Source organism: Stylophora pistillata, chromosome 1 (genome assembly GCF_964205215.1).
Source record: "Stylophora pistillata chromosome 1, jaStyPist1.2, whole genome shotgun sequence".
In the NCBI taxonomy this organism is placed as follows: domain Eukaryota; kingdom Metazoa; phylum Cnidaria; class Anthozoa; order Scleractinia; family Pocilloporidae; genus Stylophora; species Stylophora pistillata.
The window spans coordinates 43,928,707-43,949,112 of record NC_142519.1 but is presented as its reverse complement, the minus strand read 5'-3'; the positions used below and the strand labels follow the sequence as shown (position 1 = coordinate 43,949,112).

Here is a 20,406-nt window from a genome sequence, read left to right as displayed (position 1 = left end):
TGCGCTAAGTTTGCCAAGTTCTACAATGGACAACAGATCGTACGGCCTCCCGTAAGAATAAGGACAAGGTCTCTCAGCTACAAGCAATGGATAAGTGGAATTGTAAAAAGTTTTAATTCGTCCGTGCATCGAAAGGCCGATGGTATGTAATTTTGCTCTTTTCCGTTCTTCACACACTCGAATAGCTGTTAAAATTAAATTTAATTGCGGGTTGTGCAGTCAAAATGTAACGTCGCCCAACATGGTTTTAGTTAAACCAGTGTCTTCTGAGGCGCCTCCACCAAAATAATTTAGAAGGGAACAACAGCGCTAACCGATTTAATATCTTCTCAAGAACATGTCAAAGTCTATTAAAACGCAGAAATTAAAAATAGTAAGAATTGGTGGTTCATGTTAAAAATCATTAAAGAACAGTTCTCAGTTTGGCTCGATAGTGCTGTCACTTTGCAGTAGTTGTTCATAGTGACTTACTCATTACTTTCAGTATTTGTTCGAGCTTTTCTTCGACGAAATAGGGGACATACAAGAAATCGCAATTCACCTCTAAAACAAAAATAATAAGCTCTTCTCCCAATTGGACACCAGATATGACTGCGTAGTAATAATTTCGTTGTACGCGAAGTTGCAGCGTGAGAAAAATGAGTGAGGAAAATAATTCTAAGTGCTGTACAGCGCGGTTTTTAACATAGATTACCTAGCTAAATGACCTGCTTGTCTTAGATATTTATGATAATATAGGAAGGTCCCCAAGGAATACTAATAACCCGGCGTGTAATTTTGTGATTGACAAAACCTGATAACTCAGGTTTATGTTTGAAAGGGCAAATCATTTAGTACATTTCACTCCAGAAGTAAATAATCTCTTAACTTTCGTAATTATTATTTTGGTTTCAGGCAAATGGTGTCGAGTTGAAAGATACTAAGTTCCTGAAACATACATCCAAGCTTTGTTAGCAGGCATGCCGAATGCTTTTATAAACGTGCGAGGGTAAAAATACATTTGCGGCCCCCTGTATGGAGAGAAAAATCCAAAGTTTTTTATTACAGGGATGGTAGAGTGAATGATGTTATTTCTGGTCTGAGTCATCAAAGTTCTGTACCATTAGAGTTAAGAAAAGCTATCGGGGGAATATGGAGGTTGCTGCAAGTAGTAGCTGTTAAACTCTCAACAAGCTTTACAGGCGGCCAATTAAAGAGCATGGGGCAAGAAATCAAGCACGATTCTCACCCAGTAAACTAAAATGGTTGTTGGCAATTGAGATGGACGAGCAACCAGGGAATTTGAAGTAATCTGGTGGCCTGATCTTTTCTCAGGCACTAAAAATGGGAAACTGACCTTGCGATTTTATGTTCCTAAAGTGATACTTTGATTTCAATGATGTGTAGTACACAGTCTAGTTGACTTGTTCGTCATGTTTCCATAAATTTAGTAGCTGTTTCTTGGCAGTTTCTGTAAGTTTGTAAAATGTGTTTTGCATTTTGAGGAACAAGCTTGTCTGTAGAAGACTAAGATTAAACCCTGAATACAGCAAAATGACCCTGTAATATTAATGCAATTCATGTCTAGCTGGGCGCACTATACTCTGATGCCCTTCACTCTGTTGTAACCAAATTCAGAGGAAAAAAAAACACCTGGAGAAACTCTTAGAGGGATAATATCTGTGGACTTTCACCATTTCTGTGGTCATCAGGAATGACAGAATAAAGCAGTAACTGTTCACAAAGTCTTAATTCACTTAACTGAAAGAATAATGGGTTGGAGGGAACTATAGATCATTTTTTTCCAAGCATCTCTAATAATTCATGATGGAAATAATAATAACATTGATAACAATGATAATGATAATAATGATAATAATAATAATAACAATGATAACAATAATAATGATAATAATAATAATAATAATAATAATAACGATAAAAATATTTACAATAGTTAGAGAAATAATGTTCATTATCCTGATGGTTATAATTCCTATGATTATTTCCATTAATCTAATCATTATTATTATCATTCATATTACTATTATGATTATTTCAATGTTTATCTATGAACAAAATAGTGTTATTGTTAGTCTAGCTGAATGAGTATCCAAGTGATTGAAACTGGGGCAAAAACAAATCAAGAAAAGGCAGAAAAACCCCAAAAACTGTTCAGGACTGCAATTCTTGAGTTGGCTCATTGTGAAAGGTTTTGGGACTTCATTAAGCTAGTGCTGTCTGTAGTGGGCCCTGTGTCAAAGAGAGAAGAGTAGCAGCTGAGTTAATAATAATAATACTAAGGACAATGATAGCATTGATTGACCAAAGTCACCCTATGACTAATAACAGATGATACGTGACAAACAGCATAAGCAACACACTTTTCAAAACAAAAAGAGCAAGCTAAAACTGCCATCAGATAAAAATAACTGTCCATAAAAGACTGACAGCATAGAGCTGAAAAAAAAAAATAGGGACTGGTTCTGCCATCAGATAACAACAGTCCATAGACTGACCACCCAAGAGAAACAGAACAGATTGGTGGTTCTGCCATCAGATAACAACAGCCCATAATGGACTGACTACCCAAGAGAAACAGATCCACCTGTTAGTTCTGCCATCAGATAACAACAGTCCATGGACTAACTACCCAAGAGAAACAGAACTAGGCAGGTGGTTTTGAATCAGAAAACAACTATTTAAGACCTCTGTACAATGTGTCTTAGAAAATCTTCTGCATTCTAACAATCTATTGAAGGGACAAACTATCAGAAACACTTGAATTTCTATTTGGGGGGAGGGGGAAGGAATTAAATGAAAATCTACTTGCCTCAGCATGCCATCCTCACTGAGCAGCCTATTTCAATTTGAAAATGATGATCACAATCATAAAGATAATGATAATGATAACAATAACAAATCATTATTATTATCATTTATATTACTATTATGATTATTTCAATGTTTATCTATGAACAAAATGGTGTTATTGTTAGTCTAGCTGAATGAGTATCCAAGTAATTGAAACTGAAACAAAATAATCTCAAGAAAAGCTAGGAAAAACCCAAAAACTGTTCAGGACTGCAATTCTTGAGTTGGCTCATTGTGAAAGGTTTTGGGACTTCATTAAGCTAGTGCTGTCTGTAGTGGGCCCTGTGGCAAAGAGAGAAGAGTAGCAGCTGAATTAACAATTATAATAATAATGAAGACAATGATAGCATTGATTGACCAAAGTGCCTCCGACTAATAACAGATGATACGTGACAAACAGCATAAGCAACACATTTTTCAAAACAAAAAGAGCAAGCTAAAACTGCCATCAGATAAAAATAACTGTCCATAAAAGACTGACAGCATAGAGCTGAAAAAAATAGGGACTGGTTCTGCCATCAGATAACAACAGTCCATAGACTGACTACCCAAGAGAAACAGAACAGATTGGTGGTTCTGCCATCAGATAACAACAGCCCATAATGGACTGACTACCCAAGAGAAACAGATCCACCTGTTAGTTCTGCCATCAGATAACAACAGTCCATGGACTAACTACCCAAGAGAAACAGAACTAGGCAGATGGTTTTGAATCAGAAAACAACTACTTAAGACAAGCCCTCTGAACAATGTGTCTTAGAAAATCTTCTGCATTCTAACATTCTAGTAAAGAGAAAAACTATCAGAAACACTTGAATTTCTACTTGGGGGGAGGGGGGGGGGTAAATAAATGAAAATCTACTTGCCTCAGCATGCCATCCTCATTGAGCAGCCTATTTCATTTTGAAAATGATTCAATCACAATCATAAAGATATTGATAACAATAACAAAATCATTAATAATAATGATAATTATAATAATCATAGCAATAACTACAATGACAAAGTCCGTGTTAGTCTGGCCTCTACCTTGCAGAAAATACAGCCCACCAACTGAAGCTGAATTCTTTAAAGGCATTGTATTGCAATTGGTCATTGAGGCACTCAAGCCACCTCACCACGACAAGGTACGAACATTGAGGTGGAAAAAAGGGTCTGTAAAATTGACTCCATGCTGATTCGAGATGAGAAATCTGTGTTCGAAGCTTCTTCAGTTCCACTCCAAGGGAATTTACTCTAGCTGATCTTTCGGTAAGTTAGGAAGCGAGCTCTTCGGAGTCGTGACTGAGTTTGGCGCCAAAAGTTAAATTTTTCGCGCCTTCGGGCTCAAAGTCTAGCGTGGCGGAGTTCACCAGATTTACGATAGTCATAAATCCCGAAGATTTAATAAGTTCGTCGGGGATTGTTTATTACGAAGAAGATAGACCAGCTATTAGACCGAACGTGAACACAACGTGAACGAGGTCGGGAATCCTGGCTAACCCCACTACTTCGAACGATGAGTTGGCCGGCTGAAGTTCCCGTGTCGCCACACTTTGGATTTCGTCGGGAAATATCTTAAATACATCGCATATGAAATATTTACGCAAAGGAACGTCACATACCTCTTTCAAAAGTAGATACCAATGCTTGCAAGGGTCAAGTGTGGCACTTGTAATCCTGCAAAGACTCTGCGTGGTTAAGTTAGCCGGTGGAAAGCCGCACGTCGAAAATCCGACTGTCTCTATGACTTCATTTCGAATGGTTTCGAAATCGAAAACATGATGCTTTTCGACATTTCGACATGAAAAATCTCGTCGAGGTTTAATATTATAATATTGGTAAGAATTTAACCAGGATACGGGGCCAAGTCGTGCGACCGCCACTGGTTTTGTACCAAAACAATAACATCGTGTACTACGATCGCAAAGCGTGAACACTGATCGATCCACCAAGTGACGCAATACTGGAAATTCGATACGGTTGTTATTCAGGTCGTGCGGCACATGAAAATTGCGATATCTTTTGTTACTGTTTTATGGCAAACCAAGCGAATTAATCATACTTAAATAATCGAAAGAAAGGCTTTTCGAATACGGCGCCTTGCCGGTATTGCCTCTTCTGTGAAAAGGAAGGATCTTTGAAAGACTACGTGATTAAAAATGTGTTATAAGGAAACAAGCAGAAACAGAGAAAACGCAGTATTTTATGACCATTACGCGCACAACAAACTTCATTTCATTTCATGATTTTGATTTTCATCGCCAACAGATGACCCCGCGTTAACTCGCACGCAATCGCGTATCTCTCGTGGATTCGTGGACGCTAATCTGTATAATTACATTGTGGTGTAATTAATGTGATGACATCCACCCAACGCCTTCTTCCCCAAACCTCGGCATCAGTTTACGATGCCTGCTGAGAATTTTTTTCTTGAGCAAAGCTCGTCATGCTATCATAATTATTATAGGAAAGCACAGTTTTCCATCTCTGTCGCTGCGCTAATTATAACTATTAAAGAAAAGCACAGCTTTCCAACTCTGTCACTGATGCATGTCGACTGGACTCAATTTTCACCGCCACGTGCAAAAGAAATCTCAAGTGAATGACCTTGAATGGCACCTAATTATAGAATGCACCCCATAAGTAAGTTCTGCTCGCTAATTATAACTATTAAAGGAAAGCTCTGCTTTCCAACTCTGTCACTGATGCATGTCGATTGGACTCAATTTGCACCGCCACGAGCAAAATAAATCTCAAGTGAATGACCATGAATGGCACCTAATTATAAAATGCACCACATAAGTAAGTTCTGCTCGCTAATTTAGTTGTAACTATTAAACCAAAGCACAATTTTCCCCGGCGCCAGTGATAGAATAGGAAAACTACATGCTTCCTTATATTTATCATTTTATTAGGTTAGGCTATTTCTAAAGAACGCAATCCATTATCTACCTTGCAGTAACAATAATAGACTGCTCTTTTGTGATAAAGCAACAAGGTCCTACAGCTTAAACCTTATGCAATAGGTGATAACCGCTGATAATTCTCCAAAAGCTGTCCAAGTAATGATCTTGGCGAGCACAGTAAAAAGTTTCTATAGTGTGCAAACCAAAAGCTTTCAATATAAGAAACGTGACTAAGACAGAAGGGTTGGTGCCATGCTCGAGTGATGATGCTAGTTTTCCAACATTAAAACCTGTACATGTCACCGACCTTTCTTTGCTAGTCACGCTTCGTATAACGAATACTGTACTCAGTGTGTTGTTTTGCACTTTGCACAAACTTTTCGCTGGACTCTTCAAGATGGAATTGCATTTATTGCATAGGCGTTGAACATATTTTGACTACAACGAAGTATTATTACGATTGTACTTGGATAGGAAGTTAGTGATGCACAATTTTTGGTTGCGTGCGCCAGCGATAGAGTAGGAAAGTTGTGCTTACTTGCATTTATACGTTTATCGTTAGACTATGTTTTAATGACTCATGTAATTATCTACCTTGCAGTAACAACCGACTGCTCTATTATGAGAAAATAACAAGGTCTAATGACAACCTTACAGCGGTTAGTGATGACCCAATAATTGTCAGAAGGCAGAGCTTTCCAAAACTATCACTCCTGCATGTCACCAACCTTTCTTTCTATCGTAGTTTCCCTTCAAAAGACTCTCTCTTAATTTCATTCGAAATAGAATTAACAAAAACGTTCATTACTACAGTTTTCTACAAATACCCTCAGTAAGAAGTTTTCTTCTTGGTGTTAATCTCTAAAAGGGTATATTTAAAAATAAGGACCTTCTTGTTTGAGACACTTGATTAAACACCATGAAGCGCTCTGCAAGATATTATGGCCTCTTGAGCAAACTGAATGGGCTGCGGAATGCAATCAAATTGTTAATTTTGTCACTGGTGCATGTCTAATGAGATGTTCAATGCCATAAAACAACTCCTTTATCGAGAATTGCGAGGCATTTTATTTGCTTGAACTTCTTGTGAAGACACCTCCTCAGAAAGGTAAACTCCGTTTTGGAAAACAAAAGGCGGAAAATAGACAAAAGTTAAGGTCTTGCAGTCATTTTTTTTTTATGTCTCCCTCTTGTTTGTTCATGGCTGCGCTAGATTTTATCTTCATATTTAGTTGCGTTTAGAGCCATTGACCCTTGCCATTTTACCATGCCAAAGTTCATTTAACGACACACATTTGTCAGTGTTGTTACCTATATGTTTTCCTCGCAATAGGAATAATTACAACAGAACACAAAAACCCATAAATGGGCAAACGTATAATTTCTTTATTTCATTTTATCTAGATTTGTCTGCCATGTCTCCCAAGTTTGGATTATTGTTGCTTATGTTGGTACTAATGTGCAGCATTCAATATTGTAAGTATAAACATACGCATGCATGTACAAGAACGCACTGACGGAACTATGCACACACGCGAAGCAACAACTACACCGGGGAGTCCAGATTTCTTAAGTCTGAAGTATGTCGCTTCTACCGAATTTCTCAAAAATGACATTACAACGCTGTGACCTGTGGAATTTCATGTCATGAACCAACGGTATGGGTCACGCTGAGAAATTTTTTCAGGGTTATGGTCTTGCCAACAATGGGAAAGAGACGTGTTTTATACGTAAGACCTCTTGAGAATCTTGAAAATCAATTGCTCTCCTTACGAGCAGAAGATTCATGCTTTGAAACATGGAGTCGCTCAATCCTGTGTACACAAATCTACGGGCAAAAAACTGTTTTTCTTTATCGACACAACTAAGACACTGAGCAAAATTAATTCAAGTGTTCAGTTCCAGTTTCTTCTCTTTAGTTAATTTAGTTTTAATTATTTTTCTTGTAGGTGGAACACACGGTATGTTTGTAGATTTGCTGAGTCTACAGAGCAGGTTACCAAGAGGAGCTACAAACAGACTTACTTTTCCTAGTTGATGGATGATTGTCCCTTCCAGGGATAAAAACTATCGCTTTTATCTTTTAGCACTGTTGTGTAGGATCAAAGAAAAAATGTCTTATTTTTCGGTGTTTCACCGTGACCTGGTTTAAGTAGATGTATTTTACAGTTCATTTTAGATGGTAATAAGCTCTTCACTTGAAACTGGCAGATCACAACGATATCCTTCCGTAGGCCTTCGATATCAAATTAAAGAGCTAAGAACATCATAACAACGTAATATCATAACACCATCATGACAAATGAACTTGCTAAAGTGAACCCAAACACAATCTACGTTATGTACGTCTTCCTGAAGTTTTCTATCGGTGATACTTCCCCCCAAATACTTTCGAGTGTTTAGTACGTTTAATCAAATAAACACAAACATAGGATTATCAATATTAATTTTCTTCCAAGAATACTTTGACAAACAAGATTGTCGAGGGACACAACATGACAATTGCTATAATAGCTATGACAAGTTAATGGCTTGTCCCAGAACCTGTGGCGTATGTGGTGAGGATTTTACTGCTTCAATTTATAATAATTTGCTATGTATTGGGATAGCAGCCTTAAGATCATTTTAAATTAGGAATCCCTGTTGACAGGCGAGGAGCCGACAAAATAAACTTTCTCAGTGGGACTGATGCAAAACTGTACCACTCAAATACCGTTCAACGTTTTAGAAATAACATGTCAAGTATGTTTTCATGAGAGAGTAAAAAATCCTTGTCATCTACAAGTGGTCTACCAGTGTACATTTTTGAACGTTCAACTCAGATTTGAAAGGTTAAGCAACTATTAGCAGAAAACCTCTACTTCTAAGAAAGTCAACAATTATGAGGAGGCCATGGAAGACCACGGCAGGCAATCTTTTCCAATCATTTTTTCTGGAAATAAATTGATGAAAATGAATCTACTTAGCCTTTTAAGATAAGTAAGATCATGAACTGCATTTAACAAAGGACTTTCTGATGCAGCGGAATTAAAAAACTACATGGTCGAATGTCACTAGCACTTCATTCCAGAACTTACCTAATTTCATTAAAATCTCGTTCGTCACAATCAAGCATTTCATTGAAGTGGAGGCAAAATAGTTTTTTTCATAAATGCTATGGGTAGATAGGTTAAAGGGTTGGTTATTTACTTATTCATTATCATTCATCTTTCATTTCTTATTTCATACATTTATTTTTTACTTTATACATTTATTTTATTTTGATTTTGATACTACAACTCCTACTCCTTCTGATTTCTTAATTTAAATTGTATTAGAAATACGAAAGCACTGGCAAATGTTATCTGGTTCCTCTGGCGATTGACTGTCCCTAGACCCTACAATTAGTATGATAACACAGTGCTATTAATAAGAAAATCGGAATCAAAACCAACTTCCCACCTGTAAAATATTCTTTTGCTACCTTTGCGTGTCATTCCTTAGGGACCAGTGATTATGTATCTCCTGTGGCAGGAATGAGGATCATAAGAACATTTCAGACCTTTGTTGTGGGAACAGACACAATTTTATTGTGACAGAAGTAAAATCTTCCGAACCCCCTCCCCACCCCTCCCTGGCGGTCCTTTGAAGAGCATTTTCAGCCGTATTCTGTAGTATTGGATTTAAGTAAAAAAAAAAACAACAACAACAAACAATACAACAAAAACAACTAAACAAGAAAACAAGGCAAATCCAAAATCAAACAAAACAAAATAGCTTTCTTTAATTTTTTTCATGAGAGAGTCCTGTTGTGAGGATCACCATCCTGGCTGTAAGGCTTGGGCAGATACGGGTGAATGTCATAACAATCCAGACACCATGATCAGGATGTTCCCAGCTTCTTGTGGTGCTTGTTAGTGATTTTTAGAGACTGTGATCGGTATGTATACCGTCTTTTAGCTACGCAATATTTTTTGCTGACCTTTTTGCTTTCGGTCTATTTGCCTTTGGTTATTTGCTGAAAGCACAATAGAAAAAATGCCTGCTATAAATACACTCGGTCTCTGGAAAAAAAATTATAAAAAATATTGTCAGCTTTTGACTCAACAAAAGAGAATAAAAACACTGTGGAGCCAAGAAAAAATAATTATAACCTGCATTTATTTGCAGTAAAAAGTGTTCCTTAGATATTCAACTCAGTTTTAAGGGGTAAAAAATGAAATACTTAAAGCATCAATTTAAGCAGCTAAAAAAAACCTACCACCCTGTTTTTTATAGAAACCATGCTGAGGAAGAACTTTTTAGTTTTTTAACTTTTTTGTTTTACTCACCACTCCGATGGCCTTCGCAGAAGATGTATTTTATTTCATCTTATTATATTACACGTTCTTCACTCTTAGAGAGAGCAGGTCGAGTTGCTAGCCCAAACAACTGCTACAAAGGGGACGGCCATTATACAAGGCAATCAGAATTTATTATCTCTATCTTGCGGAGGCCTTGTGGTTGATTTCGATGAGAGCTCTGTTTAAGGCCAACTGAATTTTTTCTTCTTCTTCTTGATGTTTTTTAATTTTTTTTTTCAAAGGCTAGGAGGGATAGCTCAACCGATTTTACAACAGACTTTCAAGAAAACGGAGCGATGCTTTTATTCACTGCAACTGTGTATAGCATCAATACTAAAATGGTGACAATAAAACTGGGTTAAAAGTTGAATTTTTGTACTCTTGCTTTTTTTTAAGAGGGTTAACTTGATGCTTTTTAAGTTCAGTCCAAGTTTTCTAGGAAAAATCTGATAATTGAGATTTAACTCGGACAACATGATGTTTCGTTACATGAAGTCCACGACCACTAAAGAAATGGCAGTGAACGTGCGTCAGACCACTTATAAATAAATTTGCTGAGATAACGAAAAATTTAATTTTTTTTTTTTTTTTTGAGATGGGTCTGTAGAAAAAGGCATAATGGCTGAACTTTCTCGGCATAAATTTGGAAAACTTTTTTGACAAAGAAAACTTTCCTAATAATGTAATTTCTGTAAATGGATTAAGCATAAATACTGTTGGAAGCTGCAATGTGGACCAGCTGAGAAGCTTAGAATATTTAACGCCCACTATTCTTGATCTTTTGTCAAAAAAAAGTAGTCGCTCTGATAAAAAAGAATTATCACCGTGTGACGAATCCGCGCCACAAAGGTGGGCGCCCTCCAACATACACAAAATACGAAACATAAACAAGCCCGAGAAGACGCGCCACAACGCAACTAAACGTAGGCCTAGAAGTATTTATTACTTTAAAGGCTGGTTTTCACTAGCGACGGAGTCGTAGTCGGAGTCGTAATCAGAAGCGTGGAGCGATACGATCTAGTGAAAATCAAACCGACGGAGTCGGAAGCAGAACACCGATTCTGCCTATGACTCCGTCGCTTACGATCTAGTGAAAACTGCATTGTCAGAGTCGGATGCGGAAGCGGAAGAATAAACCAATCACAATGCTTGATTCCATCTTTCCAAAATGCACAAATAGCCGTAACAAATTTAAACGTGTGAGCTTGACTGTAAAATTACGAAATTAAAAGTTAAAATACTCGAAACCTACCGAAAGTTCAATTCACAATCACCAAGTCGTAGTTCACTGATGAGGTTAGCATACTCTTCCTAAGCTGCTAGACGTCGATAGATATCACGAACCCAAAATTTCTTTCTTTTTCGAACGATATTATTCCTGTATTGTCTCTGCCTGCGCAAAATAATGATTAAGAGGAGCCAAAGTTGCTCTTCGTCCGCCATGTTGTCTTTAGCGCCAAAATTTGTACTTTAGCGGGCCTGGAATAAAGCATTGTGATTGGTTTATTCTTCCGCTTCTGCTTCCGACTCTGACAATGCAGTTTTCACTAGATCGTAAGCGACGGAGTCATAAGCGGAATCGGTAGAAAATGGAAACGTTCTGATTTTTCCGACTTGGATTCCGTCGAGCTTATGACTCCATTTTTCGATTTTCACTGGGTCATAAGCGCTCTTACGACTCCGACTACGACTCCGCCTCCGACTCCGTCGCTAATGAAAACCAGCCTTAAGTAAGACAATATGGTAATTAACAATTACAAACAACAACAAAAAACAAAACAAAAAAACAATAAACTAAATTATTTACCCTAACTACAATCATACAAAAAAACTAAATTGCTAAATTATCAACCTAAATTACTTTACAAGAGTTTATAAGAAAGTAATAATTTAAAACTAGAATGCGCTAACTATATTTACAAGAGTATTATTAAGATGAAAAGGTAGAGTTTTTTTTTTTTTCAGTTCAGTTCGGCTAGGTTTAACCTTACGCCGCTCCGTGTTCGTCTTTTCCACAACTCACCACGCTCCACCGAAAAACGGTGCCCTGCCGAACCAAACTCCCGTTTCTCCAACCAGGTTCCCGTCTCACCAGTTTTCAACTTTGCTCGTTTCCTTCGTTTCAACTTTGCTCCGTCTTCAGAAAACTTTGCAGTTTTCAACTTTTCACTTCTCGTAACTTGACTCACTCGAACTTGTCGTAACTTGACTCGCTCAGACTTGTTGTTGAATAAGTTACTGTCTCTTCTTCCTTTAGCTCACAGTCTGGTAGATTCTTTGCACACCCGTTCCCTGGCAAATGGTTTTCTACCGTGAAGTACAACGATTTTGCTGATTGAATTTGTCAGAAATTATATTGTGCCTAGTCTCCGTTCCCTCAAATTTATCCACGCTCTTCGCTCGTAACTCGCAAACCTTCACCTCACTTCTTCGTAACCGTGGCCAAATCCTTCATTAAATGCGGATGCAAGGTGCGAGAAAAAAAGGGAAGAAAACTAGTGAATATATAGAATAAAGGTTAATTACATCATAGTAAAGAATAGGAATTACGTGATAGATACAAATACCACACACTAGACATCCTAAGAGAGTAAAAAAATGCATTACATAATCCTAAGTTAATTTTTTTGAATGCGTTCATGACACTCTCCGAATTTTCGCAAGCTGACTGTTTGGCTAGCTGTTGCTTTGTGCCTAGTATAAGAAACTCTGTTTTATCGTCATTTAGCTTTAGACTGTCCGATATCATCCAGCTCCTGAAATCACTGATGCAGTCAGTCAAAGACTTTATAGCAGCATCCGCTTATGGCGACTTCGTCGCCGACATTATCCAAAAGTTACGAACTTTGTAAGTCCGCTCCACGCACTTTTTCTCTTGCGCGGGATGAAAACGGGAAGTCCAGAGCAGGTAACATGGGCCCATCTTTCCCGCTCGGGTAACCAATCAGAACATACGATTCACTTCGTCTTGCCCGCTCGGGTAGCCAATCAGAACATAAGATTCGTTTCATCTTGCTTGCGGGTGCTGCCAGCTCTATCAGCCAGCTATATAATGAGTTAAATCATCGCGCCATATTTTATTTCTATCGCGCGATAAAATGTGACATGCCCTCTATAAAACCACAGTAGAAAAAATTTTTTTTTCAGTCTTCCTGACAGTTTTCTTAAGAAAATGCGGTTGTAAAACAAATCACCTCCGTTTCTGTTGCAAACAGCCCAAAGAAAGAAAAACCTTCATGAGCACATTTTTTGTTTTTCAAATTGTTTTGGTCATTCGGGACAGCGAGACTTTAGTCTTTGTCTTCAGACAAAGTTCACCAAGAGAACTAAGTCCATGAGCAGCCATCTTAAGCTCCCCTCTACCAACTAACTATAGCTACAAACTAAGTCCAATATTGAACTTATTTCGAGGCAGTTTTCTCTTTCTCTCCTCCTTTGTATTTTTGGGGTATTCCCGCGCGACATGCGTGACCTGATCAATTAACGACTCACGTTCAGAGACCTTGAACTTGACACTGGGATTAGCGTGGACTCTCCTTTGGAATTGAGTTGACTTTTGTGACCTTTTCGCATCATGAATTTGTCGCTGGTTTTTTAATTGAAATGTAAGACTTTTCTAAGGCTTTATTTTCATTCAAATGCTGTGCGCAACGTAAACGTAAACATATACTTCATCTTTGTTGGCGGAGTTTACATTATAGCAAAAGAAATAACCTGCCGGCAAAAGAAAAAACCTCGTGGTAATAAAAATAACCAAGCGGCAAAAGAAATAGGCTCGCCGCAAAACAAATAGCCTTGCCGCAAAAGAAATAATCTCGCGGATAAATAACTAACCTCGCGGCAAAAGAAATAGTCTCGCTGCAAAATAAATAGTCTCGCGGCAAAAGAAATAAACTCGCAGCAAAAGAAATAATCTCGTGGCAAAACAAATAACCTCGCGGCAATAGAGATAACCTCGCGGCAATAGAAGTAACCTCGCAGCAAAAGAAATAGCCTCGCGGCAAAATAAAATTTCCTCGTGGCAATAGAAATAGTCTCGCGGCAATAGAAATCGTCTCACGGCAAAAGAAATAATTTCGCGGCAAAAGAAATAATCTCGTGGCAAAAGAAATAACCTCGCGGCAATAGAGATAGTCTCGCGGCAAAAGAAATAGTCTCGTAGCAAAAGAAATAATCTCGCGGCAATATAAATAACCTCGCAGCAATAGAAATAGCCCCGCGGCAAAATAAAATTACCTCGTGGCAATAGAAATAGTCTCGCGGCAATAGAAATCGTCTCGCGGCAAAAGAAATAATTTCGCGGCAAAAGAAATAATCTCGTGGTAAAAGAAATAACCTGGCGGCAATAGAAATAACCTTGTGGCAAAAGAAATAACCTTGCGGCAATAGAAATAGTCTCGCGGCAAAAGAAATAGTCTCGTAGCAAAAGAAATAATCTTGCGGCAGTAGAAATAATCTCGCGGCAAAAAAAATAATCCCACGGCAAAAGAAATAATCTCGCGGCACTAGAAATAGCCTCGCGGTTGAAGAAATAACCTCGCGGTAAAAGAAAAAGACTTACGGCAAAAGGAAAATGCTCACGGTAAAGGAAATAATAATAGTAAGTGATACTAGGGGTACTGCTTTACTACGCTCTGTAATTTGTCTGTAGAACTTGTGACACCTTAACAAACAAGATGCAAAGGAAAAAACGGAGCAACAGAGCTCATTGATGCCGTCGGTTATCAGTAGACAGAATCCTCATCGACAACTTCAAATATTTTTGTCACTTCTAACGGGCTGTTTTAATATCTTTCGCTCTGGGTTTACCCAAAGCTGTCGCGGAGGGCCGAGCGACCACTCCACGACAATTAGCGACCGCTCCTTTCAGACCATGTGCGAAAAGAAGGAGGATTCTGTCCTCCGTGTAAATCGTTGGGTTCAGTTAAGAATAAAGAAAAATCGCGTTCCCGACAAAAGCGTTGAAACCTCTACAAAGCAGTGCCTATTTTCCTTTTCGTCGAGAAAAAGTGTGAAATGGAGGTGAGACTCGCCAAGTGACGTCCTTTTTTGTTCTCCGAAGTTGGCGATCCTCTTCGGATATCTCCTACTCTCACTCAACTGCAACAAGACCACATAAATAGAGAGGACAAGAAAAGGAGGACCTCGTCAGTAAAGTGTTTTAAAGACGAGTGGTTTTGAAAGATGGTTAATTTGTGAAAACGTTCCGACCACGTTTCCGTTATCATGAAATTCAAGTAATGGTGATGATGATAATAAGATAATAATAATCATGATAATCATGATAATAATAGTTAAAATCCTAATAATAACTCACCACTCCCCCGATGAGGCTTTTCAGGGCTAATAGTGACAAATTGTAAATAACCTTTCACTAACACCTTGCACAAATACACTTTCCAAACACTTCAGATTCGAATTCTAAATGGCCTCCGCCAGAGGGCCAGGTTCGTATCACTGGATTTTTTCATAAAAAGATGGCGCCACGATATTAACAAACTTAAATTCAATCGTAGCACCAGATTTTCCAATCTCTCCTTTGAAGAGTGGTCGCCACTAAAAAAACCTAAAAAAACGCAGAGACATTGTTATCAAAGCAGCCGACAAGGGTGGCGCAGTAGTTGTTTGGAGGACTGATCTTTACCAAAAAGAAGCTTTGCGGCAACTTTCTGACACCTCTTTTAATCAAAAGGTTGACAAAGATCTCACTTCCACTAATCAAAACACTGTCGAAAATACGATTAACAAACTCAACTAAACAAGCTAAACAAAAATTGCCGGCCACAGCAAAAATCTCATCATTACGACTCCTAGATCTTCTTCTATTTACTTTTGACCTAAAATTCACTATCCTAACAACTCAGGTGGACCCATTGTCTCGGCTCGCAGTTGTCTTACCGAAGCTATTTCCAGCTATTTAGACAACATTATGGCTCCCATCGTCAAAACTTTCCTATCATATATCAAAGACAGCCAACACGCTCTTCAAATTTTTCGCGACTTTAATTTCCTCGGCCAAGGCAAACTTCTTTTGACTGTGAATACTACACCTCTTTTTACTGTCATTCCCAATGACGAAGGTCTTCTGGCCTTCAAACATTTTTTTCATCAACGCATTGTTAAGGAAGCTAGATCTGAAACACTACTTCGCCTAGCCGAACTAGTACTTACACTCAATTGTTTTTCATTCGGGGACAATAATTATTTCAAACAAACTAATGGCGTAGCCATGGGTACTAAAATGTGAGCAAGCTATGCCAAAATCTTTGTAGGTTTTGTCGAATACTAACTTTTCAGCCAATTAATGGCCTCAAACCTGAACTCTGCGGTCGCTACATTGGCGCTTCCTCATCTACCAGAGAGGAGGTAGCTCAATTTACAACCGAAGTCAATTCCTTTCAACCAGCCCTAAAATATACCAAGGAAATTTCCGACAATTCTTTATCCTTTTCAGACATCAAAGTTTCAATGAAAGAAAATGGTATATGCACTAGTGTGTATCACAAACCTACAAACTCACACAAGCATAGCTACTTTCTGTACTCATATTCGCACCCATCTCATGTCAAGAATTCCATTCCCTTTTCTCAGTTTCTAGGACTTCGTCGTTTATGTAGAGATGTCACTGTGCCAGTTTTTCGAAAAACGTGGTTACCCTGTTTCTTTCATTCAAGTGAGTCACCACCGCGCCCAACTTATTGATCGACAGTTGGCACTACAAACGTCACAAAATGAAAAATTCCGACCGCATCTCTTACCGAAAAAGAAAATCATGAGGTTTACTTTAAGTATACTACAAGTATACTGCATCAATAATAGTTATACAGCAATCATACTTCAATGGTACTGCACTTACTTAAGTACAGCTGCAGTACCATTTTTGAACTACACTTTAAGTGTACTGTTCGAGTGAAAATCATTTTCCTTGTTGTTCATTTAGGGTACAAGTATGCTTGATATGTCTCACATAAATGTAAATCATGGTCAGGTCTGATTAAATAGGAAATAACTATACTGAAAAGGTACTGAATTGCCTCAGTTGAAATAGCAGTGTCTTTTCATGTATCTATTTCCTAATTTTCCGCGCAGTTACATTTGTTTGTTAATAGTTATCAACGACCGCTGTTAGTTCATTCCATTAATTCATTCTTGTTTTCTCGTCACCATGTTCTCACCAATAGCATAGCTCCACTTTCTTCATATAAACACACACACACAACCCACAATTTCTGAATCCGCTCTGACAAAGGGCTAACGCTCCAAACGCCAGCTTTTTAACTCTTTTACGGTCGCCAATTTATGATTTTAACTAAGCTGATAAAACCAAATTACCTTGTTACACCCTGAGTGACGCAGCACCACAGCTTCTTTAGAAACTAATACCCCCTTTATTCCTTTAAATTTGCACATTTAGAAAATGTGGGAGAAAGTCTGTTAAAGTCATACATGTTTTTACTCAGGCTGTTTGAAAGGTGCATTTTAAGTTAGCTCAAATAAAAAATGTAGAGGAAGCATGATTTTTTTTGGTCAGGTTCACGAACGACAGTTACACTACTGCCAGAGATAAACACAGATGATGTTGTCATCAGTAAGCTTGGAAAGAAATTAGTGGAGGACCCAATTTTGCCAATTAATTTAGTTGCAGCTGAGGCATACATGTGAGTCAGTAAGTTAGTTGATAACACATGTCATGGTTTTTATTAAAAATTAATTGTTTTTCACTGCACCACTTTAGCAAGAGTTATTGGAGGCTTGATGCTCATCACCATTTTGAGGATTTTCACAATTTTGAAAGGAATTGAATGAAGATAATGATCTTTCCTAAGATCATGTTAAACTTACTTGAACCCTTTTTAAATAAACCTATGCCTTAAAGAGAAATTCCTAATCATCTGCCGGCCCGACCTATCTACACTCAACAAACGTAAAGAACTCGTCTCTTCCTGCCGACACAGAAACAAAGCCCTCCTACTTAACAGAATCAATTATGTCATTGAAATCCCCTTATGAGTGGGCAACCACGAAACAGGTCTGTAGGGATGAAATGTAGTTGATTTTTTTCTGCTTATCACAAAAGGTTTTTCTTATTACATGTTTTGTTGCGTTGTATCGCTGAGTATTTTTACTAGTTGTTTGCATTTTGACTCGCCTTACGGGCTCGTGAAAATACAAACAACGAGTAAAAATACTCATCGATACTGCAAATACTATGTCTAATAAGAGATTTATTATCCGACGCGCTAAATGATTATTTCAGTGCGGGCGAATTTCGCGGATATCTCTGGAGTGCAAATATCACGTGACATTTGTACTCATCTCGCGCGTTACTTGTACTCTACGAAGCACATTTGGATAATAAAAAGCATTACTCGATGAATTTGGACCTCCTCTGGCGAATCAATTGAAAACTTATCGGATTGCTGTTACGAAAAATTTAATGTCCTTGGAGCCCTGGACGACGAAATTCTGGATTTAATGACAGAAGAGCATATACAGCGAGGATGAAATCCAGCAAACTGGGAACTTCAGGGAATCTATTTATCAAATGATGTGGAAATTGACGAAACCATAAACGCAGTTGAACTGGAAAGGGCCGCAAATACAGTGATGTCAATTCCTCTCTCTAATTCTAATTCGTTCACTGAAAATCTGGGAATCGGAAAGGCAAAGCTATCGAAGATTGATCTAAAGAAGTAAATTCTAAGGTGATCCCATTTCTTTCAAACCATTCTAGGACTCGTTTGCAATTGCTGTCGGTGAGAACCCTGGTTTATCGGATTTTGACAAATTCAATTATTTGAGAAATTTTTTGGAAGGGTCAGCCACAGGAGCCATTCGAAGGCTACCGATATCAGCAGAAAAACTTCGAGTTAGTCAAATCCACCCTAAAGAGACGATTTGGGCAACCCAACTCAGACTATCAATCGTCACATGAAGGGATTAGTGAAAGTATCAGCTCTAAGCGCGGATAATGATTTGAGACGTCTACGCCTTCTTTATGATCGAGTTGAAGCAAACGTTCGAACTTTGCAAACCCTGAGAATAACTCTGAATCGTATGGAAGCTTTTGACTCCCCTTCTGATGGAAAAATTACTTCCGAATATGCGTTTGATAATTTCAAGGGCTGTGGATGAACCAGAATGGGACTTGGATGTTTTTTAATGCATTTGACCGTAAAATTGAAGCGAAAGAGCGATGCGAGCCGATTGGAACAAACCCGACCGATCCCCTACCCCTAAGAAGCCTTTCTCAGTGCGGTCAAGAAAAAGTAAGGAGTTTTTGTCTCCTTCAGTCTTTGCTAATCGGTCTGAGGAATCTGTAACCTGTACCTTCTGTAAGCAAGGGCACCCCAGCGCGAGATGTGCTGTAGTCACTAACATCGAAGCCACAAGAAATCTGTTGAAACGAGAGGGCTGCTGCTTTATTTGTTCACGTCGAAACCACTTGGCGAGGAATTGTTCTCAAAGCAAGACATGCTGCATTTGCTTAGGAAGACATCACATGTCAGTTTGTGAGAAAGCCAACAGCCGTCTTCTCACCTCAGAAAACACAGCTCAAGGAAATAAAGTAATGACCATAAATGTCGTAAATGAAAAAAATTGCCGAGAAAGCAAGTCCTCTTCAACAGTGTACGTGTACTCAAACACGTCAATTTTGTTGCTAACAGCCAACACCTCTATGTCACAGATTAATCAACCTCGTTTTGGCTATGCTCAATTCTATTTGACAGTGGCAGTCGGCAGAGCTACATTACCAAAAGAGCAAAGGAAAGATTGGGAGTGTTTCCGAAGATAAAAGAGAAGCTACCCATCAAAATATTTGGAAAAGAAAAGGAAGACTTACAAGACTGTGGCATTGTCGAATTCTGTGTCAGAGGATTGAGTCAAAGCTTAGGTGTTCAGATGACTGCTCTTACCGCCCCTCTCATCTGCAGTCCTTTGACGAATCATGCCGCACAGCTCGCTCAACAGTCATACATTCATCTGGAAGACTTAAAACTTGCAGATCAATCGTCCGAGGACTGTGGTTCAAAAGTGCCACACCCATACCTCTCCCTCCCGGACACTTTAGTGGAAATGAACAATGCAAGAAGATCACAATTCTTTTTGCTACACCAACAGTATTTTTTGTTTTAATTTTTATATTAACATAATGCATGTTTACTGAAAAGTTTGTGTTGAGAGTTTAACATATAACTGATATTATTAAAAACTGGATCATTGGATAATGCAATTTAAGACTTTTTATTGGCTCAGCCATTATGGTATATAAGCCAATATACCATAATCTAATTTCTGTACATTGTTAAATCCGGTTTCTTCTCACAAAATAAAGTCGAGAA

The 20,406-nt window shown here is 38.3% G+C and overlaps 2 long non-coding RNA genes and 1 pseudogene across 2 annotated transcripts; 2 read left to right on the top strand and 1 right to left on the bottom strand.

Moving 5' to 3' along the window:
* Positions 1-91: 91 nt before the first annotated feature.
* On the bottom strand, positions 92-3,708 carry LOC148742700 (uncharacterized). Its single transcript, XR_016000506.1, has 2 exons — positions 2,813-3,708; positions 92-2,232 (listed from the first exon to the last, which is right to left on the bottom strand). It is a non-coding gene; the product is annotated as an uncharacterized LOC148742700 (long non-coding RNA).
* Positions 3,709-6,028: 2,320 nt separating this feature from the next.
* LOC148742699 (uncharacterized) lies at positions 6,029-8,417 on the top strand. The gene is made up of 3 exons (XR_015995983.1): positions 6,029-6,400; positions 7,146-7,217; positions 7,691-8,417. It is a non-coding gene; the product is annotated as an uncharacterized LOC148742699 (long non-coding RNA).
* Positions 8,418-15,488: 7,071 nt separating this feature from the next.
* LOC148742698 (uncharacterized) lies at positions 15,489-19,198 on the top strand (annotated as a pseudogene).
* The last annotated feature ends 1,208 nt before the right edge of the window (positions 19,199-20,406 follow it).